Below are 27,591 nucleotides of genomic sequence, written 5' to 3' on the forward strand. Positions count from 1 at the left end.
TAGAATTCATGTGTATGTGAAGGAAGGTCTGTAGTAGTTCATGAAGTTTTCCAAATTTTTTAGCTTTTTTCATTTTATCCTCCTCTTCTAGGAGCTGAAAGGAGTCAGTTGATGGTTTCAGGCTCCCCTGAGTCCAGAACCACAAGACTGATACACAGGCAGTTCAAGACTTTATATGCTTGGGCTCACAATGTTAGGCCCATATTTATGAGAAAATGATTTAACGCGAAGCTGCGCTAAAATTGGCAGTGCTGCGCTCCGTCATTTTTACAACTCAGAGATGTGCCATACTTAAGTGAATACGGTGCACCCCTGTGGTGGTCACTGCGCTGTCGCTAAATTTAGCTGTCAGCACCAATGCAGGCATCTGTCTGCGTTGAGGGGTGTGATTGTTTATGTGCGGGAAGGTTTCACTTTCAGCACATAAACAATCACTAACAGCACTTTGGCACTTCTGTACACACAGAAGTGCCAAAGCGTAATTTTCAAATGTATGGCACGCCCACAGCAACACCCATTGCATGCCCCTCTGATGCAGATAACTTAGGGTGACCATCTGGCATGGGGGCAAATTCTGGACAGGAATGTAAAAAATTCAGGACAAAGGGTCAAAATTCAGGACGAAAATTCAGGACAAAAATTAAAGAACAAACATAAGTTTTACAGACACATCCAAGAAGAAGCCATACCCCACTAAGTTATCTGTGCCTTTACTATGTAACACTCAACTCTATGCCCCTGCACTCTACGCCAATACACTGTACTACACTCTGATCTACTCTGAACCACTGCACTCTGTGCCATTGCACTCTATATCATTTTACTCTATGCCATTACACTTGATGCCACTCTACGCAACTGTACTCAACCTTGAACCTCTCCACTCTATGCCACTTCACTCTACTTTGAAACAATCTACTCTATGCCACTGCACTCTATGCCACTTCACTCTACTCTGAAACAATCTACTCAATGCCACTGCACTCTACTCTGAAACAACCTGCTCTACATTATTGCACTCTACCCTGTACCTCTCCACTCTACGCCACTGCACTCTATGCCCCTCAGCCCCACTGCACTCTAAACCACTGCACTCTCTGCCAATGCACTCTATTGCAAATCACTCTAAGCAACTATGCCACTGTACTCTACACCACTCCACTATGTACTACTGCATTCTATACCAATACACTCTAAGCCACTCTACTCTGCATCACTCCACTGCACTCTACAGCACTATACTCTACTCTGCACTGCACCACTCTATGCTACTCTACTGTGCACCACTCTATGCCACTGCATCTTATGCCACTCAAGTCTACACTGCACTATACACCACTCACACTACTGCACCCTCTGCCACTCGATTGTACAGCATTCTACTCTGTGCCACTGCACTCTATGCTACTCTACTCTGCATTACTCCACTGCACTCTACTATGCACTACTCTATGCCTCTGCATTCTATGACGCAGCATTGTACGCCACTGAATTCTATGCATCTGCACTCAATACCTCTACACCACTGTTTTCTGCAACACTCTACGCCAATGCACTCTACTCCAGTCCACGCTGTGTATGCCACTCCTAAACACAAAACTCTCTGCCAGTCCACAACACTCCACTCTTCACCATTGCACTCTACGATACTCTGCCCTACTCTGCCTCACTCTCCTCTCTGCCACTAACAGCAGCCAGTCTGGTGTCCAACATGGTTAAAACACATTTGCAAAGCGTCTAACTCTTGCATAGATGAGACCTATTGGTTTTGCCAAAGTTTATTAGTACTATGGGGTCCGAGGTCCCTGAAAGCACTGTGAATGTGCAAGTCATTATTTTAAACATGTATTACACACAGCATAATATAGGCTGACACAAAATGTGCATGTGAATTTAGGTTAAACATAAAAACTGCTTCCAAATTATAGATTTTAATAATATATAGATTATACTTCCTACAAATATTTTTTATACCTGTCCATTAAAAACACACACTCCACAGCTCAGCTTGGAACACTCTTCCAGTATCTCTCTAAAAGAAAATATATTTGTCCTTTGAAAGCTTCAAGTGACTCCTTTCATTAAATTCAATACAGGCTTCCAAGTCCCTTTACATTTGCAGATTTACCAGTTGCCCGCATTTGCATTTCTTTCAGGAAGGAGGAACTCTGGCAAGAAGGCCTGATTCTTACCTGTCTGCCCCTCTCTTGGGATCAAAGCACAGAGACTCCATCCCTTGCACTTCACCTGAGGCAACGTAATTGTGAAATAAAGTTTTGTGCATTTGCCCAAAGACTAAAATCACAGACAAATGCCATCCGTTAAGTAATCCATCACGGACAACGGACGGCAGGGCGAAATTACGGACAGTCCGTGAAAATTACATCTGGGTGGTAACCCTAAGGTAACTGCGTCAGAGGGGCCCATATGTACAAGGAGATGTAACACCACAAAAAGTGGCATTACACCTCCTTGTAAATAAGGAGCCGAGGTTAGCGTCATTGGAGCGTCACGTAAAGTGACGCTCCAGTGGTGCTAGAGGCTCATAAATACACCCTTTAGTGTGTAAAGTACTGCAGCTGACCAAGTTCTCAAAAGGCCTGCAACTCAAGTTAAAAGCAAGGATTTGCAATGCAATAGGTCTCACATTTGCTTGAGTTAGAGCTAATGGCATTGTAAATTCATAACTGCATTTTTGTTGCCACATAAATTGGTCGACCCTCCCTCATAATTTCGTCTTTTCCTGCCATATAATTCCAGTGGCCCTGCATATGATTAAAACACTTCAATTTACCCTTTTTCCTCTATCTGCAGCAAAGATTTGTTTCCATTTAGCATCCTAATTTAAATCTGCCATGCTAATTCCAATAGAATACCAGTTTCACTTCCTCACCATCAGAATTGCTGGCTGGCTAACACAATTTCCCAAAAAAGAAAAGAAGACAGCAATAGAGGAGAAATAAACTAGAAGGGTCACCCAAACACATCAAGAATGTTCAAACAATCATAGTGTAATAAGGAGGTTAAATTGGCCTGAATTATGGTCATAATTGTAATGTGGAGAGATTATTAACATTTGCAATTAACATTTGAACCTTTATTAGAAATAAACATTTGGCATTAGACTGTAATGCTCAAAACAGCCCCTAGAGGACACCCTAACAAAAATATAATTTGTAAGAAACATGGTCATGTAACCATACTGTTTGCCCCAAGAGAACATAATCCCAGGAAAGAAAAAGGAGAAAGTAATGCAGTGAAACCACATACTTAGCTCCTAGAGAGTGTTTTAGGGCCAGCAGGCCTACTGCAATGATATTGCAAAGAAGACCTTTAAAACAAACCTTATCTTAGCTATAAAATAAAAGTTCTAGCCATGAGAAAACTTAAAAGACATTGAAAGGTGGGAGGGGTTATTATTTGGAGTCCCCACTAACGTAGTGTGGGGACCCAAAAAGCACACTGTGGTCAATGTTTTGATGGTGGTCCCATTGTCCTAGGACCACCACAGGTTGAGTTATGAGCAAATATGTTTTTGAACATTAATGCCATGCAAGGCATAATGGGGCAAGTTTCCATGCCAAGAATATTTTAATACGTTGATATGACTGTAATGCTTAGAACCGCACCTAGAGGACACCACAATGAAAATTGCATTTGTAAGAAACATGTTCATTTAACTATATAGTTAGCCTCAACAGAGCATAACCACACAAAAAGAAAATGGCAATAAATAATACAAAAAACTGGCAATAAATAATGCAGAGTAACCATGTAGTCCCCAGATGGCATAGTGCATGACATATTTTCTGGGGGAGCAGACATAGAACAATGATATTAAAAACAAGGCACTTAAAAAACAAGCTATTCCCAGCTAGAAAGCAAACGTTCCAGACATAAAAATGCTTAAAAAGACACTGAATGGTGGGAGGGTTTATTATTTTGGGGTCCCCACTAACCTAGTGTGGGGACCCATAGAAAGAGAGTGTCATGATGGACGTTTTGGTGGTGGTCCCATTGTCCTAGGACCACCACGGGCTGAGTTATGGGCAAAAATGTGAAAAAGAATGGTTGCAAGGAATTATGGGTCGAGTTTTCCCAAGTTCAGTGAATATTGTAGTATCGGCCCTCCTGCTGTGCCAGGAGAGCCGCTTTCGCTTTTAGGATTTCTGCTTTATGTAAAGCATTTAACAATTTCACGTGTTTTAAGGGGAGAGTCACAAGAAATTACTCTGATTAGGTAACTTTGAACAATGACCAGCGATTCAATGCCGCCGAGCGAGTTCACGCGTTTGTGCCTGTTCATGCTATGAGCCCCATGGTCGCCATGAAGCACGAAGGGGGGAGACAAAAGAAATAGTTCGCCCACACTGAAGTAAATAAGTAATCGTGCAATAATCAATGTAACAGGGACAGTCTGCAAGATGTGACAAAAACAGCCTCAAGGTGGGATAAACGTAAAGCAATTACCAATGACATCAAGTGATTTTTGAAAGGCAAGCCCATGAACGAGTGAAAGTGGTGGGTGTAACGTGCACGTTGATAAAAGCCTACAATACTTACAACAGGTCAAAGAGCTTGTGAGCTCGACTTAAAAATGTACCTCACCAATAGCAAGTCTCAAATGTGTTAGGGAACTGTGAGAGACAGCATCACCTGCTGCTTTTAAGAGACTGTCAGTGCATGCTACAGAGGTTCACCTTGTCTCTGGCAGCTGCACTGCTCATCACAATCAAAGTCTGAGCAAGGCTACAGAGGTTCACCTGTTATCTGATAGCTGCACTGCCCATCACAATCAAAGTCTGAGCAAGGCTATCTTCACAGATAAAAAAAAGTGGGATGAGAGCAGGTTTTCATTAGTAAATTATAAAAGGCTATCCATATAAGCAATGTGACAATCATTTCTTTATTGACATGCCCCTTTAAATGCAACAAAAATATTTATATATTCATCATGCACTAAGTAAGCCTCTTTGCGGCACTAGGACCAGACGTACTTCTATACTGAAGAAACAAAGTTAAAAGTTATAGGAAAATTAACGCTGAATGTTTCTAGAGGTGGACAGTCCTCCATGGAATTGTGTGATGCTCAATTACAGAAAGACCGAAATATCACATATTCCATAATTATCATAGCATTCTGTATCATTGTGAAGGATGCGTTTTCCGGCTGAATTTTTCATGGTGAACACTTTCTGGTCAGGTGGCTTGGGCGCACGGTCATAAACACACCAGCAAAGGGTCAAGTTCCACTTCTCTCTCCAGCAGCATAAAAAACAACAACCAGTCCCGTGGGATTTGTTTTATCCACATTTTTCATGTGTGTCCCGGGGGGGGGGGGAATTAAATAAGCTTTCCAGGGACCAATCAGCAGGCAGCGGGCATGGCAGGTGGAATCAGAGCACCAACACACATTGTGCCAGTTGGGCACAACAGTTTATACCAAAGCCAGGTGGAAAGTGCGTGTTGGCGTGAGGCATGCACATGTGGGCCCCAACAAATTTCACTATAGGGCCTTATCCAAACTGCTTGACTTCATGGTTTGATGAAATGAAAAAAGGGGTCTTTTGTGGTACAGGAAAGCCTTGATATTATGCAGGCTTTGAAAAGAGAGCGAGGCCTGATTTTCAATGCAGTCCACCCTGACACTTTGTTGGCTCAAACTACAACACGGCTGCTCACATCTTCTGGTGCTGACTGGTCACATTGTACATATCATGCGCTACTCTCTACACAACCAGTCTAATTCTAGACGAGGCTGCACTGCAAGATTGCAAGCAAAGTTATTGTTTCGGCTTCTGTGCGGCTTCGGAGGGGAAAAAAAATCATATTTTCCTTACCGAAAGCCATCCAAAGATAAGTCTTTACAGACCAGTGGACTGAGTACTAAATACATGTGTTTAACATTATAAAAAGAAACTAAAAGTCAAAGTTAAAAGTTAAATACATAGGGCCATATTTATACTTTTAAATTAGCGCCGGCTAACGCCATTCTGAAGCGCCATGCGGGCGCCGTATTTAATCAATGACGTTAGCCGGCGTTAGCCGGCGGCGCTGCCTGGTGTGCGTGGAAAAAAATGACGTACCCCAGGCAGCGCCGGCGTAGGGGGATATGGAGCTTGGGCGTCAAAAAATGGGGCAAGTCAGGCTGAGGCAAATTTTTCGCCTCAACCCGATTTGTGCCATTTTTTCCGACTCCCAACCCCCATAGAAATGACTCCTGTCTTAGCAAAGACAGGAGTCATGCCCCCTTGCCCAATGGCCATGCCCAGGGGACTTCTGTCCCCTGGGCATGGTCATTGGGCATAGTGGCATGTAGGGGGGCACAAATCAGGCCCCCCTATGCCACCCAAAAAAAAAATACTTACCTGAACTTACCTTAATGTCCATGGGATGGGTCCCTCCAGCCTTGGGTGTCCTCCTGGGGTGGGCAAGGGTGACAGGGGGTGTCCCTGGGGGCATGGCAGGGCACCTCTGGGCTCCTTCTGAGCCCACAGGTCCCTTAACGCCTGCCTTGTCCAGGCGCTAAAAAACGGCGCAAAAGCGGCCGTACGTCATTTTTTTTGACCCGCCCACTCCCGGGCGTGAATTTTGCCCGGGAGTGTAAATACGGCGCACATGCCTCAGAGTCAATTTTTTAGACGGGAACGCCTACCTTGCATCTCATTAACGCAAAGTACGTGTCCAGGCTAAAAAATGACGCAAACTCCATGGACTTTGGCGCTAGACGCGTCTAACGCCAAAGTATAAATATGGAGTTAGTTTTGCGTCAGAATTGCGTCAAAAAAAACGACGCAATTCCGGCGCAAACAGAGTATAAATATGCCCCATAGTTTTACATCAGTCTGTACAGCTCTAGCTCGCGTGTTTTATGTCAGAGAATTTGCGCACAGAAAGAGCTAACAACACAAAGCTGGCAGCTGGCAGCTGGAAGCACAAAGCTGCGCAACAACTAGCTTCCAGTATCCGACCAGCTCGAGCGAGAGGGAATTACGGAAAATCATGAACTTCTAGCTTTGTGAGACTGGCGCACTCCATGGCACATGAAATGTTGGCAATCGAGCCATAGGAGTTAAAAGGATAAAACAAGATGTGACTAGAGTTGTGGGTTTGAGAGAGCATAGCTTATATGATCCATATTAACATAAAATGTTTATGAATTAATGTGTGATACTGCCGCATAAAACTGTATTAGTAATTTTGTTTAAACATGTACCTGAAATGTGACCACGGGGAGTGGGCGTCAATGTATACGTAGAGTAATAATGATGACTAAAATGTTTATATCATGTTCAAATAAGTTTGTACTAATGATTGCGTTATTGAATCTGTGCTAAAATGCTTATAGGCCTTAAGTTAGCATGAGCCGGAGCTTAGCTGTTTGGCTCTCATATTAAATGTATTTTTCTATCTTGCAGTGTGCTGACTCACAAAAGGACGTGACCCTGTATGTTTTTTTCTACAAACTAGAAGATGAATGTAACCCTGTTAGATCCCTTCCCATAGCTTTTCCTTGCTTGCAGAATAAATGTTAAAAACAAAAAGTAAACAGTGTAGATTAATGTAATGTACAAGGTCATTCAAACCGGTGAAGACAATGAAGTTACTGACCAAAAGGTGTGCAAAGAATTACAGAAAGATGAAATCATACGGACGTGCCACCTCTGAAGACATCGATTATGGAGACAAATCAAGGACTTGTAAAGTAATATGGGGTGAAGAGTTAGGTGACCTAATGTGTTTTCTGATAGGTTAAAGATAGTGGGGTAAAACAAATATCCAATAAAAATTTGGGGGAATGTGCAACGAAAAAAGGGACAAAAACCCATGTCACGGAGAGTCATTTAGAATTAAGTAGGGAATGCAATTAATTTTATCCAGAAACTTTGTCACTCTGCTTGGTGACTTGTTGCTTTACTTAAAACCATCCTCGCCCTTAGATTTGTCCATGTTACACTCTACCTCCTTATGAGGGAAGTGTCCTTTTTGCCCCGGAGCTGAGTTCTGACTGATGGCAAATTGACTGATGTCCTGAAGACGAAGACTGAACCTGTGCGCTGACCTAAACTTTGGAGGGTAATTATGACAATGCAATTGTGATTTGTCTGTTTGCTTTTCGTTTCTAGGTACCAACTGCTTACTTTTGACAGAGACCTTAGTTAGATGTTTTCCAAATTAGTGTTCTAAATTGTTTTGCATGAAGCCCAACATGCGAATGCTAATCAGTGGTTAGGACAGGTGTTCACCAAAACTGACGCAAATAGACAAACAAGACTATGCTTTGTTGAACTGATGCGTTATTGACACTCTGCTAAATTTGATCTATGTTCACGCCGTGTTATGTTCTGATGTTTGTGATTCTCGCTTCAATGAAATCTTACCAAAGTTGCCATATTGTGACTATGCTATTATGTTTCTTGGTGTTGAGATTAACGTATCTGCTTTTAGATTGTAATTAATAGGGAATAAAACTTATAAAATTCTACTACACTGGTGTGGTTATTCATGGCTGCAAGGTCATGGTAGAGTCTTGAATTGATTAATGACTTTGACTAAAGTGAAGTGTATTGTCGTGATAAATATTGATGACATTATTGACGTATTGATTGACATATTGATTAGCTATCTCGTCCTAAGGTGTCTCTCAACTCTCAAAAGATTCATTGGCCTAAAACGAGTCCTGATGTGTAATAAATTATCATAAAGGGATGCGTTAACAGTTCCATGAGTTCCAAGTGACTATTCAGTCGATCGCATGCAGGCAGAGCAGATCGTGACGTATCCGTTAACGCAATGAGACATTTCTGGTAGAGTTGATTGAAAGGACTGAGACAGAGGCCAATGCAAGTGGATGATTGTTCCTCTACAAAAATTCCCTGCCTGTAGAAGCCCAGGGATCTCCAGAGGCCACCCCTGGCACCACACAGGACGTTAGAAAAGGACCTTCAGTTTGCAAGAGAGCTGAGAAATGCACAACATGACCCTCCCCCCCCCCACCTGACTCAAGTGTGAGAGTCACTCATAACTGTGGCTTGTAAATAAATAATAACAATGGGCCTTGCCTGAGTGCGAGTTAGAGTTATTGGCATCGTCATTTCTTAACTGGACTTTTCTTGGTACCTACATTGAAAAGTAAAACAGTTGACATAAGTGAGCCGATTCAAAGTGCCACGGCCGCCATGAGTGTGAGCATAAAGGAGACACAAAAAGGAAAAAGGAAAAGTAAAACAGTTTACATAAGTGAGCCGATTCAAAGCGCCACAGACGCCATGAGCGTGAGCATGAAGGAGACACACAAAAGAAAAAGAAGTTAGCTCTCAGTCAAACATATCGGTAAATGTGCATTTATTCTTGTAACAGGGATGGTCCCCAAGGTGGTAACAAAATCACTCCAAGGACGGACACACTTAAAGCATTTACCAATAATAACAAAGGATAACAAAGGATTTTTAAAAGGCAAGCCAACGAATGAGTGAAAGTGATGGGTGTGAGATGGGCATGGTTAAAAGCCCACATAGATACCAACACATCGGAAAAGCAGCACTTGCCCACTGCTATGCTCGACCTAATGATGGACTGTAGTCTTTTGCGGTAGTTTACCAAAGTTTTGCACAGGTGCTCATCTGACGCGAAGTATCTCAAAGAATTGTGTGGATTTACATACCTTTATGGCAGCTTTTGAGCATCTGCACAAAGCTTAATTAGTAAAACCCAATAGGTATGATCAACTGTGCAACAGGAACACAGGCATAAAGTAACGACAGCTCAGAAAGTTTGCTTTCACTCCAGAAATTGCTCAGCATTCATTGTGCCCAATAAAGGAAATTAAAGCTATCGCTCTTTTAGAAGAAATTCTTAATCGTATTCCAAGATGTCCCCTATGTGACCCACACTCCCTTTTACTACAAAATGAGGCAGTCCACAGTCTGCGAGCTAACTTTTGGTCCGACAGCTTTCTTTGGATAAATCCTCCTACTACTAAGACGATGGAGTCTCATAAATAACAAAAATAAACCACAGGATTCTCATTTCTGATACACAGGGGATCTTCACCACCTCATGAACAGCATGTAGGCCCAGATTTATTGAAGCTTTGAGCCATTGAAAAGTGATGCAGAGTGATGTACTGGGATTTTCTTTCCAGTGCAAAAAGGTATTTTGTATTGAAAAGGAAAACTTTTCATAGTGCAAGAGTGCCTTAAAGGAGAGTTACTGGCAGTGGCATAACGCAAAATGTTAGCCCCATCACACAGAATATAATGAGAGGCCCCTAATATGCCCATATCTCACCAACATTAATTGACCCAGGGCTTAATTGGTGGCACTTTAATTGTTGGGGCTCCCAGAGGATGGGGCTTCTTCCTGCACCCCAGGGGCAGTAGGAGCCAGCATTAGGCACCTGGTTATGGGGTGTTATTTGGGGAGGTCGGCAAAAGCACCTATAGCTTTTGACACAAAGCTCAATCAACGAATATAGTCAGATCGGCCTTTGCATTAAAAACTAATGTTGTCTTGAAGCAGACACTAACAAGGGAAAATGTTTTCATTCCTCAAAAAAACACATGCATTGCGTAGGAGCTGAAGGGTAAAACACACATACAATGAGTGTGAGCCTTCTGGATTATGTTTATTAATATGAGTTTGTACTGGAAGTTTATGCTACCAGTACTAATGCAAAACTAGAGAAAAAACACTCACCTCTGCACCATAGTGTGAGGCTGTGTGTCCCGCAACTCAGCCTTATAGAGCACCAGAGCAGGGAATGATGACAGCAGCAGAAAGCCAATCACAGTAGATGTGACTGTACAGTGTTGTCTCTCTTTCACAATACAGCACACATTTGGTTTCCACATTGCTTTGCATAAAACATTTTTAAATATGCATCGTAGACACTACGCCTAAGCAGTTGTTCAATAATATTGCAAAGTTCCTGGTACACAAAACAAGGTTCCATTGCATACATCACTGCTCCTTATAATGTTTTGCAAGTGTGATAGCGTGTTTTTGCATTCTTATCTTTAATCATCGCATCGTGGTGAAAATCTCAATATCCATACTGTAATTGGGGTTTCCTCCGAATACTAGTTTGAAATTGGGTAGATTAAGTCAAGTACTCTGTACGGCCTTAAAGCTCTTATTTTGTTTGGATCTAACTAGGATAACTTACATTTGCTTTCACAGTTGGGAGACCCAAACTGTTTTATGTTAATTTACATAGTTACAAGTTTAATTTCCACCGTTGTAATGTTATAAATAAATTCCTTGGATTGTAACAACCTAGTTATGAGGTAATGGCTGGCAAAACATACCTGGCGACAAATGAAAGACAATCAGCAAAATGGATGTCTGATTTCCCCCATTCTCCATATGCCAAATACACAACTAACCACACATAACTAAACATGCAGGGCACCATTGTACCTGGACAGTTTGATTTTTATTAATGTTTCTCATCATGCACCAGCAAGTGCTCATTTTCTCAGTGGTATGTGAAGAGAGAAGAGTTAGCCATTTATAAACAGAGCATCTGGAGATCAGAGGCAAACACATATCTGACAACACAACAACTATGGCTACACCATAGGTTTAAGTCATTTCCTATCCATGGTTATATTGAAAACCCAAGTGCTAGAAATTGGGTCTCTAATTGGCAGAGACATGCACCTTATTTGAGGTTTCAAGGGACCGGAGCAAATCCAAAGTTAAGACCGACCGCAATGGAAGCTAAGCTGGCTATAGAACCCACTCAGTGTCTGCTGAAATAATACCTTTAATGGAGCGAAGTGTCAACGTCGAGGGCATGATACTTTGGTTTCGATACTTGCACTTGGGTCCCATGTTAGCATCAAACTCCATTGAAGTGAATGGAATGCAGCTTTATCAAGCCGTGCAGGCTGTGAATCTGCTGTCATTGAACAGCCTCTACATTGGTGTTGAGGGAGTGATGCATCAGAATTTCTCCTGCACTTGAGGCAATGTGTTTGCTTTTGCAGAATTCATCTGCAGAACACACTTCTGAAGCCCCGGACTTTGGCAAGGGTAGGATTTACAGATGGTAGAGTCCAGAAGCACCAGGATAGTTGCAAGCAGTCTCTGATGTCCCTGTGACTGCAGAAGAACAGAGGGCAAGTCAGCAAGCCCTTGGTGACACTCTAGGTCAGCAAGATGGGTCCTGTCCTTGTCCTCAGCAGGGCAAAGATCAGCAAGGAGGAGGTCAGCTCAGCAATGCAGAGAATCAATTACTTGGAGCAATCAGTTTAGGCAGAAAGGCAACAGCACAGCAGCCTTTACTCTAGCAGAGTTCTTCCTAAGTCCAGTAGTGATCTGATTTCAGGGATTCAGAGCCCCAGTACTTATTCCAAAAGGTGCCTTTGAAGTGGGGGTGACTTCAAAGCAAAGGACCATGAAAAGTCCTTGAAGTTCACAGGTCTCCCTTTCTTCCCAGCTCTGGCTCCAGACTGTCATTGGGGGGTAATCAGCCCTTTGTGTGGGGACAGGCAGTTCCCTATTAAAGTGTAAGTTTGAGCTCCCCTCCACCCTTTCAGCCTAGGATGGCCCATCAAAATGCAGATGAATGTAGGTGAGTCCTTTGTCACACCCACCCTTCCTATGTTTGTGGCTTTTTGGGGGAATGCACTAAGTGTAGCTGTCATCTAGCCCAGATGTGTATTGGAGACAGGCTGCAAGGCACATAGAGCAGTAAGAGCACAGAAATGCCCGCTTTCTGCAAGTGATTAATGATTCCCCTGGTGTAAGGGCTCACACACGGACGGCATTTTTGTAGTCACCTGAACGATTGCAACACACTTAGGCCAATTCGAAGATCAGACAATCGTCCTATTTCAAGTATCCAAGACAAGCCACCTGTCTCAGAATGTAACATTTCACCAGTCAATTTTTTCTGTAGGGTTCGAAGTGCATCAACAGTAACAGGGTAAGTCATTGCTACCATCCTCCTCTGTCTTATTGTGACTTTTCTTCAACCTTTTCACTCCTCTGTTAAACTGCTTAGTCAATCGATCCTATGTGGATGGATGAGTGAATGTATGAGGCTGCCTGGCGTTAGATCTGTATAGAGAAAATTACCACAAGGCAAAAACTACCAAAGCACGTGGGTTTTAAAGCCACTCCAGAAACCAGTCAAATATTTGTCATTTAGAAAAGGGTAACTAATTTCACCACTCTGGGGTTATAAATGAAAAAGCGTGCCCCAAATGAGTGTCTATCTTACATGACACACCACCAGGAGGTAAAGCCCTCTTTTTAACTAAGTGTCAATAAAGGGGTATATTTATGAGTCCCATTACAGCAATACTGCTGGCCAGTTCCATACAAGGTACAGTGTACCAGACATAAAACTTTGAATTGGACTTTCTGCATGATAGGAAGTCACTGACGGTTCGATGAGCCTTCGAGATAAAACTGAATTTCCAGAACCTTATTACAAGCATCACTTCCTTATTCTGATCTGTCTGAGGTTTAAAGATCGCCGCTTCAGGAAACCCTTGGTAGCAAGCATTGGCATAAGGTATTCAGGATAAAATGCTAGTAGCCACAACTGGGTCCCAGAGCTGATAGAGAGAAAGTGGAGTATTGTTTCAAACAGCCACATTTGGTTGAAGCAAGAAAAAATCATAATGTATATCAGATGACCCAGAGATAAGTTCTTATAAAAATAAGGCATTGGCCTCCAGGACGGTACTGCACCCATCTCAATTGGCTAGTATTTAGGTTTCTCAATATTTAACATTCTATTTTATTGATGTTAGGCTTTAAAAAGTCTAGATCTGAATGGCTAACAAGAATGCCCGGTGTGTTTACAGAACTTTTTTTGAGAGTCCATCAAAATGCAGGCTCAACTGTGGGTTAACCACATAGGTGAAACATCCATTCCCATTAGCACCATAAGCCCTCAAGAGACTGCCAATGGGTATTAAAAACAAAAGAGGGGAAATAATGATCCTAGTGGGACTTCCTGGGTGACCTAGATTGGTAACCGATTGTAATGAACATTAACGGTGCATGCATTAGTGTAGTCAAAGCAGGAGAGAATTTTCAATCAATCAAGGCTGATGTGCATAGACATAAAGTGCAGGTAAGGTACATTTAATTGTTAAGTACTTTTATATCTTGAATATTTATTTCACATATTTTATCAGAATTACGGATTTATGTAATATTCTATATTTTTAAGATCCAAAGTGGTGTGTTTCTGGTATATCATTCCCAAACCAAGATGACATCCACATATTGTGTGTCACATTGCAAATGAGAACAAATGTGAACTATAATGTGGCATCCATAATTGAACTCCAACATATATCAGGGTACTTGCCCAGGAAAACCTTGCTTCCCTTTGCCTGTTTTTTTGTCTGCTCATCTCTCTCAGTTTGAAGACTTCATTTTGCAACGATCATCTCTGGAAATTCGTCTCCATAGCAACAGCTGAATTTCTTTGGTAGAATGGATTGTTGAGTGCTGCTATCTGTGCTTGTTTGCACTTAGACAATGCTTTGAAGGTGGGTTTTTGTATGTCTGCTTCTATTGAAACAAAGTTACATTTTCGTCTATGTATTTCATCCTCTCACTCCTAGAGAATTTGAAGCAGGCATCTGGTGTTGTGTTTCCTAAACATATTATAAAGTGCCTTCAGTATTACTCACAGTAGTGAAGGAGTTAGGTTCTGCATGCATATATCATCACATCTTAAAGGACATTAGACTAACATTTCATATTATATGTTGCAGGCGAACCATTTGTGTTCATCAGAACACATAGCAGCAGAGTGTTACCTAAATCTAAAAGGAATATATATCCAGTATTTCAGAAAGTGTTAGATAGTTCTGTTCCAAAGATTATACAGTAAATGTTGTTTCTTTATTCTCCTAAAGGCTTGAATTAATGAGATGAATCAGTCCAAGAAAGAGCTGTACTCCGTGACGTGTGTCTTTCCCAATTACCTTTATGCCTGTGTTCTCAAAGGTGGCTTCTTAGTTTCCACAGAATACAAGACAGGTGAGACACAGTTATATCCAAGTCCAGCCATCCCCACAGTGAAACCATTACTCTGACACTAGCAGTATGTCAGAGTATTATTCACAACAATATACTCTTACATACGTAATGTAGCATAAATATTGATACAAAATATTCTTCTGTTAACGGTAGATTTTCAATTATTAACTCTAATGGTGCAATATGTTTCGAAATAATACTTAGGAAACAATATTTTTGACAGACAATCTTTAGACAATGATATCCTTGTATTATACATGGAAACTGACTGAAAAGGAGGTGCAACTAAAGACTGAGACCAACCGGACAAGATATTCCCCATAGGCTGAAATGCTATTTTATTCTACTCTGAGATAGATAGGTGAATCAGGCCTGTGGGTTGCCTTATTGCTAGGCAAAGACTAAATTATATAGAATTATTTAACAGAGTTGATAGAACAATCTCTTTTCCCATGCCTGGCTGCAGCCCTCTCTCAGCAAAAGGACTGGACAAGAAACCAATATCATTCCTGTCAAAACTATTCAAAACAGCCCAACAATGTAATAGAATGTGAGTAGAATGAGTCCCGGTAGGTATAGTTGAGTCTTGGCAGTTAATTCTTCTTTGAAAGTAGCTCCATAGCCTGTCTTCTACCAGGAAATACCAAAGAGACGCCCTGCTGACACCAAATTACGAAAAGTACACATTCTGAGAAAATGTATAACTTTCTGCCAAATATGAGTACTTTCGTTCACCCATTTTATTTGTATTGCTTTCCAATATTCATATGGGAATGAACCCTTCCAAAATTATCCAGGAAGCGGCTGAGGTAGATGAAAAATGTTTTGAAAAGTTTTGTGAAGATTCTTCAAACTCAATCAATCAAAAAAAATTATAGAGCGCGCTACTTACCCGTGAGGGTCTCAAGGTGCTTGTGGGGGGGTGAGGGAGGGTTACTGTTCGAACAACCATGTCTTGAGGTTTTTTCTGAAGAGTAGGAGGTCTTTGGTTTTGCCTCCTGTGGTGGTTCGTTGGATGCGGGGGACAGTTGCTAGTGCGAGGTCAGCTGATCGGAGGTTGCGGGTGGGAGTTTGGAAGTTCACTCTTTCGTTGGGGTAAGCGGGCCAGTCTTGTGGAGGGATTTGTGTGCGTGGATGAGGATCTTGAAAGTGATTCTCTTGTCTATGGGGAGCCAGTGAAGGGATTTGAGGTGTGGTGAGATTTGTTCGTGGCGGGGGAGGCCGAGGACGAGGTGTGCGGCTATGTTCTGGATTCTCTGGAGTTTGCGTTTGAGTTTGAGTGTGGTGCCGGTGTAGAGGGCATTACCGTAGTCTAGTCTGCTGCTGATGAGTGCATGGGTGACTGTCTTCCTGGTCTCTGGGGGAATCCACTGCACATGACTAAAGGGCGTGTGCGGCAGGACTGTGGCGTGTGCACACTTGCCATGCAAACTCGCGCCCCCGCCATGCACAGTTTTTTCATCAAAAATGTTACTGCAAATATTATGTTGATATTATCAAAGATGTCTTAAAAGGCTTAAATCAACCTTTTTCAGTCCTTAGATCTGCAATTGGGAATCAAAGTACTGATGATCACTATACAGGGCACAAAGTATCCGATACTCACCTTTCACAGCAGCTAGATCTAGGGTGGCTGTCGGCAGCACTTCACACAGAAAATCGTCAGTGACTTCTGAACAGCCTGGCACGATCTGGGTAGGTAACTCCTTATGGTAAACCCCACCAGGTATGCTCTTGGAATATAAATGGGACTAGATCAAATAACCAACAAAAAGACCTGACTAGTCTATTGAATACATTTCAAATTGTTTTCTTACAGGAGACTTGGGCTACCAACCCATTTACAATTGATAGATTAACGGGCTTTTTTTCCACAGCAATTAGGGAAAAAGGTTTGGACACCCGGGGGGAATGGGGGTACAATCTTTATTTCAGCAGGATTAAATATATCATTTACATGGGTAAATGAGGAGAAGGAAGAGTTTTTGATGGTAAAGTTAGATGGATGGAATAAAGAGCATTCGAGCTCACGTTTGCTAATTGATGTATATACCCATCTAGATGCACACTCCAGGAAACATGTATCCTCTAAATTGATAGATACAATATTAACCTTCTATCAAGACCTAGGATCCCCAGAGTTTTTAGTAGCTGGGGGCTTCAATATCAAAATATTAAATCCTTTTGAAAGGGATGCCCAAGCTATCTTGCAAGATCAGCTGTGGGCAGTCCCGCAACAGTCCCTGGGCTCTTTAGAGTTAGGTAAACCTGACACCAAGGCAATCTCCTTAGTAAAAGATCTTGTGGCCCTTGGGCTTAGACTCCTAAATGGGAGGTTTCCTCAAGATACTCCAGTGGCGGCTACCTCTTATGTCACTGGAACCCAAGCAACAATCAATTACCCTGCGGCCTCTCTGTCCCTATTTACTCTAATCACCAAGTACCATATTATATACTCAGATAAGAGTGACCATGGTCAACAAAGCCTGGAGATTGGCTGTGGTTTCCCTATATTTAACCCTGCCCCTACTGTACCAAGGGATGTTACTACAACGAGCTATAAGAAACTTCAATGGAATGAAAAATCAATGGAGTCCATTGAAGAACTTTCAACTGCGTTATTTGACCAATGCCAAAATGATATATCTTGCGACCGAATAACCATTTGGTCAGCATTCCTGGACAAGTTTGCAATTGGTCTCCTTACAGACAGACCGCAAAAACCGTATCAGAACCAGGGGCGAGTAAAAACAAAAAAATAAAATAAACATTTCAGCTCTCATGTCCAACTTAAGAAGGCAACAGAACAGACTCCTAAGGATATATAAGAAAAACCAAACTGACTGCCAAATTAAGGCGGATCTAAAAAATATCAATAATACCTATCAGAAACAAATATGGGACTATAAATTACAGAATAGTCAAGACTCATGGGCAAAGGCATTATTCCTGAGTGAAAAATCAAATGCACAGAGATTCTGGAAAATGGTTACTGAATTAAGTAAAGCCCCAATGACCTTAACTAGTTAAAATATTTCAAAATCCTCATGGTTTCACTACCTAGCTCATCACTTCAATGAATATGGTGGACATAGCAAAGATACTAATAACTTGGATGTTATAACAAACGAGCTATGCCCAGAAGGAGTTATATCGAAGCCCTTATTTGTCCAATTTAACCTTCTAAATGTCGGAGGTTGTCAATTTAATAGAGAGCAGCAGAAGTGTAGGGGCCCCAGGTGAAAATGGGATCCCAAATGAATTAGTTATAGTGAACCTGGCTTTTTGGGTGAAAAACTGGTTTCGATTTATAACCATTGTATAGCACTAGGAAACATTCCAAACTCTTGGAGAGGTGCTATAATCCATCCAATATTTAAAGGAGGCAGCAAGTGTCATCCTGAGAATTACCGACTGATTACCTTAACGGACATAGAGGCTAAACACTATGCTGATCTACTACTAGAGCATCTTCGCACCTGGGCAACCGAGAACAATAATATTCCCCCCAATCAGACAGGCTTTGCAAAGGGCCCCGGAACGGCTACAAACATCTTAACTCTTTCCTTCATCATCGACAAATGCAAACAAAAGAATAATCTTTGTATCTGTGTTTTGTAGACTTAAAATCAGCTTTTTGATTTGGTACAGCGAAGCCACCTATGGGAAAAGCTAGACGCCTGGGGCATACCTGAGAAATTATTAAAGGTTATTCAGCAGTTATATACAGACACATGGATTGGAGCAAAAATAGGGGATGGATCTTTCCTTTCAAGAAAAATTGGGACAAAACAAAGACTGAAACAGGGTTGCGTACTGGCTCCCTATCTTTTTAATCTCTTCCTATCAGATTTGACTTTTAAGCTTAATAAGGTGAACGTGTATTCCCCTACGGTTGGTGATATGCCCATTTCCAATCTGTTACACACTGATGATGTAGTACTTCTGAGTCAAAACTAAAGTAGGACTATGTCAGCTCATCGTCAATTTAATCGAATATGCCCAGCAGAACAGAATGAAAATCAATCAGAAAAATACGAAGGTGATGTAAGTTAGTAAAAAAAACTTTATACTCAATAAGTGGCACACACAAGGACAAGTCAACCACTATAGATACCTATGTGTACTATTTGATAAGGGGGGTTCCTTTCTCCCTCAGAAGCAGGACTTATATAGAAAAGGAAATGTTCTATTGCCTGCTTTTCGCACTCTGCTAAGATCGCTTGACAGCCCTAGCACCATCCCTTGTTACAAGTAATTGCGGCAAAACTATAGTCGACTATTGGGTATGGTAGTAAAGTCCTGCGAGGACAAGAGGCTGCCACTCTGAATGGAATAATTGGAGAAGTGTTTAGGTCCTTATCCCAACTACCAGTGTACACTTCCCAAGCTCAAATTAGGTTGGAGTTTGGGTATTTAAACCAAAATATAGCTAAAAAGTGTCGCTACATTAAAACCTGGAAACACATACAGTCAACAAGGGAGAATCAGGCACTATGGAAGGAGATCAGTTCGAATCCTACAGCCAAATCTAGATAGTACTTAGATCAGGCCCTAGAAGAATTGGAGGTAAGGGAACTGTGGTATTCAAATCTATAGTGAAGAAGAAATCAGTACTTATGGATAAGCCTCTGTTAGCAATCAGGTTGCACTCATGGAAGGTAATTTATGAGTCCAAAACCCTGAAATATCAGCCATATTTGGAGGCCGGAACAGTGGAGGTCCTCTGAGGATTTTTACAGCCTGTACGATTCCCAAGAACCCCTCAGCAGCAATTGTCGAGCCCTGGGTGCAGCAGGCAGTGTTTGGCGCCTTTATCTTTGTGCATCAGGAATACAATTCTCAAGCCTTGAGTCTTCTTTGTTGCTGGTCTTCTTGTGCCCTTGGAATCTGATCTGCAGGGCTAGTGGTGCCCTCTAAATACTGCATTTAGTGGATGTTTGGGAGAATACCTAGTAATGACCAATGGGTCATCTACCTTAGGGTGGCTACACCGCCTATGTGACTTCTTCTTGTGGGCAGAGGTCACTTCCCTGTCCCTGATAACCATGCAAGGTGGAGGAAAATGAAATGGACCATGCATGCAACACCTTAGTGGTGGTGCAAACTGAGAGTGGCCACCCCTCTTGTCCTTTGTGCATTTTCCCACCGTTGCTCTAGCCAAAAGTGGGGGCTTGCAATGGAGGTGGCCATCTACTTTTAGCAGCAGGGCTGGGGGTCGAATTTTAAGGGTGGTAAGCTCTTTGGAGCTCATAGGTAGGGCTCTGCACATTCTTGGGGGGGGGAGGTATAACACGTCTGCCCAGAAAAGGCTTTGTTCTTTGAACCCAGACTGCACAGGTTCTCACCCTAGGGTTCCAGAATCCTTTCTGGTGGAGGCAGACTGGTTGTGACTGGCCATTCCAGGGTAGTTAGCTTTTGTAGGAGGCACCTCTAAGTTAGCCTTTGGATACATTTGACAATAAATCCAATACTGGTACGAGTTTGGATTTATCATTCTGAGTTGGTTGATACCAAACAACCCAGGGTGCAGAGTGGCCATCATGTAGCTGTGAAATTCGCACTGACCGATGTCCAGCACATGCATGTAAAATGGCCGCTCTGTTCACTTACTATGTCCCAGGTTTGGCAAAGACACAGTAGGGGCATATTGCTCATGCATCAATACCCACCCATGCAGCATAGTGCACCCTGCCTTAGGGCTGAAAGGCTGACACTCACCAGGGGGTCTGAGACTGCATTGTGTGAGGACAGGCACAGCCCTTTCAGGTGTAAGTGACCACTCCTCCCCTCCATCCTAGCACAGATGGCTCCTCAGGAAATGCAGACTACACCCCAGCTCCTTTTGTGTCACTGTCTAGTGTGAGGTGCAATCAGCCCAACTGTCAAAATGCCCCAGCCTGTTGGCGGTGCTCCCGTCGTTTTGGCCCTGGCGGTCGTAATACCGCCAGGGTCATAATGACCACCTATATGTCCTACCTTAACCATACACTGCACCCTGCCCTTGGGGCTACCTAGGGCCTACCTTGGGGAGCCATAGATGTAAGAAAAGGGAAGGTTTGGGCCTGGCAACTGGGTACACTTGCCAAGTCGAATTTACAGTTAAAACTGCACACAGAGACATTGTAGTGGCAGGTCTGAGACATGATTTCAGAGCTACTCATGTGGGTGGCAAAACTAGTGCGGCAGGCCCACTAGTAGCATTTGATTTACAGGCCCTGGCACCTCTAGTACACTTTACTAGGGACTTACTAGTAAACCAAATATGCCAATCATGGATAAGCCAATTACATACACATTTTGAAAAGGAGCACTTGCACTTTAGCACTGGTTAGCAGCGGTAAAGTGGCCAAAAACAGCAAAATCAAAGTCCAGCACACATCAACAACCTGGGGAACAGAGGCAAAAAGTTAAGGGAGACCACGCCAAGGATGAAAAGTCTAACACCAGGCAAAAAGTGGGGGGATTACTGCAACAAGGGGACAGTTTCCCACAGTTTGCTTCTGCTTGGTGGGAACTGTCACAGCTCCTGCCGAGCAAAAGCAAACAGCTACCTCCCAAGGGTGAGTACTTGGGAGGTAGCAGGAGCTGTGCCTGGATGGTGGTTGTCCCCAGGGCCATATATGCCTCCAGGTGCAGGCCTTATAGCCCACCTCCTGTTTTCTGCATGGGCTGGCCCTGGAGAGGTAGTGGTCCTTGGGGCAGGAGTTCAAGTGACCCCCTCTTTAAATGTGATGATATCCCCGGTGAGGTGGCAGTCTCCGGGGCCCAGGGCATCCACACCTCCCCCCCAACAGTAATTACAATAAAGCGCTGGGGAGGTGGAGGTCTCAAGTGTCCAGGGGTGCCCGCAACACCCCGTATATTTATGAAAGGAAGCATTGGGGTGGTGCTGGTCCCCTGGGCCTAGGAGGTCCATGCAGCCCCCCATTAATAATTATAGAGTGGTACTTGGGGTGGTACTTGAGGCCCTTTGCATATATTTAAAATAGAGCCCCAGGGAGGTGGTAGTCCCTAGGACTTTTAAAAGCCATAGAAATTATTCACAAATTTCACCATGAATGAAAAAATAAAAATGCTTGTTTTGCCCTGGTATGGTCCTACCCTGCCCCCCTTTTTTGCATTTTATTGCTGCCAAAACTTTCTGGTTGAAGTGTTGGTATCCAATCAAATAGCACAAAATTGCGACTATTCACGAAGTATTCACTCTACTAAATTTACAAATTTTGATTTCCTGTAATATCTAAAAAATTACTGATCAGATTCATACCAAATAAGAAACCAAATGGTACCTTTCTGCCAAATATGGTGTTATTACATTCAGAGGTTCGGGCTGCAGCCTTGGCTAAAGAATCTATGGGAATTAACGTGGGACCCACACTTTTTTACCTCCATTTTCTCAGCCCCCACTTGATGGTTCACCCCGAAATGTTACATGCACAGCAACACCCAACTTGACCCTTTTTTTGGGAAACTTTTGTGAAGTTCTCTCAAACAGCCCCAAAGATATAGCCAAGTCAAAAAAACATTTTTTTTTTATGGAGACTAGGTCCTAACTGTAACTACCTACTGGTGACTGCCAGTAGGTAATAAACACACATATGACTTATGACTTCACATTTCATATCACTTATGACAAGTTGCTGACATAAATTACTTAAATGACTTCTCAAATAACATCATGGGTGACATCGCTGATGAAATAATTCAATGAATATGACAATTTGCTATATACTTTCATACTGTAAGGTATTCATCAAGCTACAGCTAGAAACAATTTTCCATCACCTCTGTAGCCCTAATGGACATAACCATCAACATGTTGGACATAATGCGTATCTAGAAAGCTGCCACTTTTAGTAGATTTTATGCTAATATTGTTACTGGTATTGAGGTGCATAAGAAAAGTAATGTATCTGTAGACATTATTGCAATCAGATATTTCTTAAACCTTGAATACTGTTCAAATAGTGTTTTATCATTACTTACCTGAATGGAAGATACCTTTTATTTACCTCACTTGACATAAAATTGTAAGTCAGCTGCTTGATATCTATGCAATAGCCACTGCTAAGAGTTAGACCTGGCATCCTTGGCATGGCTTCCCCCTAACATTTTGCCTTCAGACCTCCTGTTTTTTCTGACCACTTTTGCTGGCCTTAGACCTATGTGCACTTTACCACTTCTAACCAGTGCTAAGGCTCTTGTACTCTTTACTCAAAACATGGTAACATTGGAATATACCCAATTGGCAAGTTTAATTTACTTGTACGTCCCTAGTAAAGTGGCACTACCTGGGCCAATGACCAGCAAATTAAATGCCACTAGTGGGCATGCAGCACTGATTGTGCCACCCACGTAAGTATCAGTTTGAGCATGCCCCAACCCTGCCATTGCAGCCTGTGTGTCTGCAGTTTTAAATAGCCATTTGACCAGGCAAAGTAAAGCTTTTGCCAGGCCCAAACCTTCCTTTCTAATACATAGAAGTCATTCCTAAGGTAGGTCATGGACAGCCCAAAGGGCAGGGTGCAGTGTATTTAAAAAGTTGGATATGTACTTTTAAGTTTACATTTCTAGGTACTGAACAACTTATAAATGCATTTTTTAATACTGCAAGGCCTACCTCTCTCATAGAAAACATTGGAATTACCTAATTACAATGTATTAGTGTAAGTTCCATGTGGGAACAGGTAAAAAATTCAAGTTTGGAGTCTTAGGAAACACAATTTAAAATCCCAACTGACAGTGAAGTCATATTTTCAACTGCAATTCTGAAAATTGCTTTTTTTTAGAAAGTTGGCTTTTTCTTGCCTTACTCATTTAGTGCCTGCAGCCTGTCTCTGGATCACATGAAGGAGTTTTGTAGGACATAGTTGGGCTTTGTGTATACCTCCTAGAGAGCCACACACAACGGGGGGCTTAGGTGTGACAGGATGGGACATCACTGGCAGGATGGGAGGAAAAAGCTGGGCATGGCCTTACCTACACTCGAATAGACTTTAACAGGCCTCCACACAAAGAGCTGCATATCCCCTGTAGTTACTGTGGAGCCAAAGCCAGGAAGACAGGGCATCTGTGTACTTCAAAGGCCTGTCTCTAGAAGCTTTGGCCCACTTCAAATGCACAAAAGTTTATAAATAGTGGGCTTTAGGCACTACCACTTCAGTACACTTCTGGACCTGTGGATACTTTGCCAGGAAGAAGGATTGTGGTGCTGCTATAAGAACTGCAGCTCTGCTGGACTGTTGCTCTAAAGGAATTGCTGCCTTTTTGTGCTGACCTGCTACCTGCTGCCCTCTTGTCTGGTGAAGAAGAATTGGACCTGCAACGTCATCTTGAACCCAAGATCCCAGAGTGATTCAAAGGGTTAGTCTGCTGAGCCTCAGGGGCATGAAAGGCTCCCTAAACAGCTCCTGGGCCCAGCTGCAGTGAGTTCACAATCTCGAAGTACTGCTCCTCAGGTCTTGGACCCTTCGTGTCGCTTAGCACCCTCAAATCAAGCTTTTGAGTGCTTTGTGACTGCGAACAGGCCTGTTCACACCAAGACCATGCTGCTCTATCTGGAAATCAGGGTGAACCATAGCAAGCCAATCTCTTTGCATCACAGCATCTACCACTCATGGGGATCACTAATGTGACACACCAGCTTGCCCGTCTGTGATGACTGGCATGCTCTTCCCACCACGTCGACAAAAACCCAAAATGTTCTCCTTACCCCTGCGACCCTTTCTAATGTGAACAGGACCCTTGGCACAAAACTTGAGAAGGTAAAACTTCAGCTGGACAAATCTGGGACTGTTTCTGACCTGTGCTCCATCTTTAACCTGGGCGGCGTGACCAGATTGCCATGTTTGGTACTTTGTGCTTTTAGGCATTATTTTACACTTTATTTTTAAAAAATTCATAACTCTGGTTCTATTGATTAGATTTGTTTCTTGTTATATTTATTACATTTTGTTCTATATTCCATAACTTGGTGTGGGATGTTTTGTGTTTTTTCACTGCTTTACTGTTTGAATTGCTGCCAAATACTTTACACATTGCCTCTAAGTTAAGCCTGACTGGTCTGTGCCAAGTTACTAGGAGGCTGAGCACAGGGTAATTTGGGGTATGCTTCTGCCTTACTCTGACAAGGGTTGTGATTGCTGCCTAACCAGGGCTCACAACCCAGTCAACCAGGAACCCAATATTTCACAATAAAGCATGTACAACCAGGTCCTAATAACATCCATAGTTTATAAAAATATATTGCACATATTCTCAAAATGAGAAGAAGGGTGTACACCAGTAGAGCAAAGCTTCCAATGATACTGCAGCGTGAACCATTTTAAGTGAGACACCCATACATTATACATTCTTTAACAATGTATAACATCTCAAAATGTTCACTGAACTTCTGGAAGTAAATATCTGCACTTTATAAATCTCCACATGATATAGAAATTGTCAATAGTACTACATGTCAACTGTTTAATGTCAACATGTGCACAGAAATACGCAGTTGAATGTTGTATTGCAAGCAAAAGATATGTGCACATATTTTGACAACAGAACTTTGATTTAAGCCACAACCTATTTGAAATGTATGTCTTACACCAAATGCTGTCATTCTGTATCTTGTTCAAATGAAGAACAGTTTTCACTTAACACTTATACTGAGTCAGACTTGTCTCCAGAGCTACATTATTTCTAGTTAGTACATGCACATATGTGCCTTCAGTTGATCTAAGTAGTATATGTTTGTGAGCCCTCTACTACCTACTTCATGTATTCAAATGACCTAGCAGTTTAGAGAACTTTGTGAGGCATTAGATTGTATCATGATATCAAAGTTTTCATCAAAGATATCATTTAAAATGTCATCACTGATGTCATCAATGATTTAAGTAAATATAGCATGAGTGATGTACTATATGAGGACATAAACAGTGCATGGCAGTGAAGCAAGTTATAGTTAACACAATGACCTATAGCTGCTGAATTTCATTTTTTTTGTTTTTCAAATTTTAGTTTTAACGCATTTTGACATTTAAATATAATATTACTTTAAGCTTTACTTTTTCTATTGAAAACATATTTACATATACACAAACACATACAAATATATGCATGAATTCATATAAAATAATGTTTGATCACTTAAAGAAGTAACACTGTAACATACATGTGGAGACTGGCATGTAAAATTAAAAAATATAAAAACTAACAAGATATTGCATGGGATATAATGTTAGTGTAAGGAAATGCCTCCTTGGCATGGTTACCCCCTGACTTTTTGCCTTTGCTGATGCTAAGTTTTGATTTGAAAGTGTGCTGAGGTCTGCTAACCAGGCCCCAGTACCAATGTTCTTTCCCTAACCTGTACTTTTGTTTACACAATTGGCACACCCTGGCATCCAGGTAAGTCCCTTGTAACTGGTACCCCTGGTACCAAGGGCCCTGATGCCAGGGAAGGTCTCTAAGGGCTGCAGCATGTCTTATGCCACCCTGGGGACCCCTCACTCAGCACAGACACACTGCTTGCCAGCTTGTGCGTGCTGGTGAGGACAAAACGAGTAAGTCGACATGGCACTCCCCTCAGGGTGCCATGCCAACCTCACACTGCCTATGCAGTATAGATAAGTCACCCCTCTAGCAGGCCTTACAGCCCTAAGGCAGGGTGCACTATACCATAGGTGAGGGCACCAGTGCATGAGCACTGTGCCCTTACAGTGTCTAAGCCAAATCTTAGACATTGTAAGTGCAGGGTAGCCATAAGAGTATATGGTCTGGGAGTCTGTCAAACACGAACTCCACAGCACCATAATGGCTACACTGAAAACTGGGAAGTTTGGTATCAAACTTCTCAGCACAATAAATGCACACTGATGCCAGTGTACATTTTATTGTAAAATACACCCCAGAGGGCACCTTAGAGGTTCCCCCTGAAACCTTAAACAACTACCCGTGTAGGCTGACTGGTTCTAGCAGCCTGCCACACTCGAGACATGTTGCTGGCCACATGGGGAGAGTGCCTTTGTCACTCTGGCTAGTAACAAAGCCTGCACTGGGTGGAGATGCTTATCACCTCCCCCTTGCAGGAGCTGTAACACCTGGCAGTGAGCCTCAAAGGCTCACCCCCTTTGTTACAGCACCACAGGGCATTCCAGCTAGTGGAGTTGCCTGCCCCCTCCGGCCACGGCCCCACTTTTGGCGGCAAGGCCGGAGGAGATAATGAGAAAAACAAGGAGGAGTCACTGACCAGTCAGAACAGCCCCTAAGGCAACCTGAGCTGAAGTGACTCTGACTTTTAGGAATCCTCCATCTTGCAGATGGAGGATCCCCCCAATAGGGTTAGGAATGTGACTCCCTCCCCTTGGGAGGAGGCACAAAGAGGGTGTAGCCACCCTCAGGGCTAGTAGCCATTGGCTACTGCCCTCCCTGACCTAAACACACTCCTAAATTCTGTATTTAGGGGCTCCCCTGAACCTAGGAACTCAGATTCCTGCAACCTAAGAAGAAGAGGACTGCCAAGCTGAAAAACCCTGCAGAGAAGACGGAGACACCAACTGCTTTGGCCCCAGCTCTACCGGCCTG

This window comes from Pleurodeles waltl, chromosome 3_1, assembly GCF_031143425.1.
Source record: "Pleurodeles waltl isolate 20211129_DDA chromosome 3_1, aPleWal1.hap1.20221129, whole genome shotgun sequence".
Lineage (NCBI taxonomy): Eukaryota > Metazoa > Chordata > Amphibia > Caudata > Salamandridae > Pleurodeles > Pleurodeles waltl.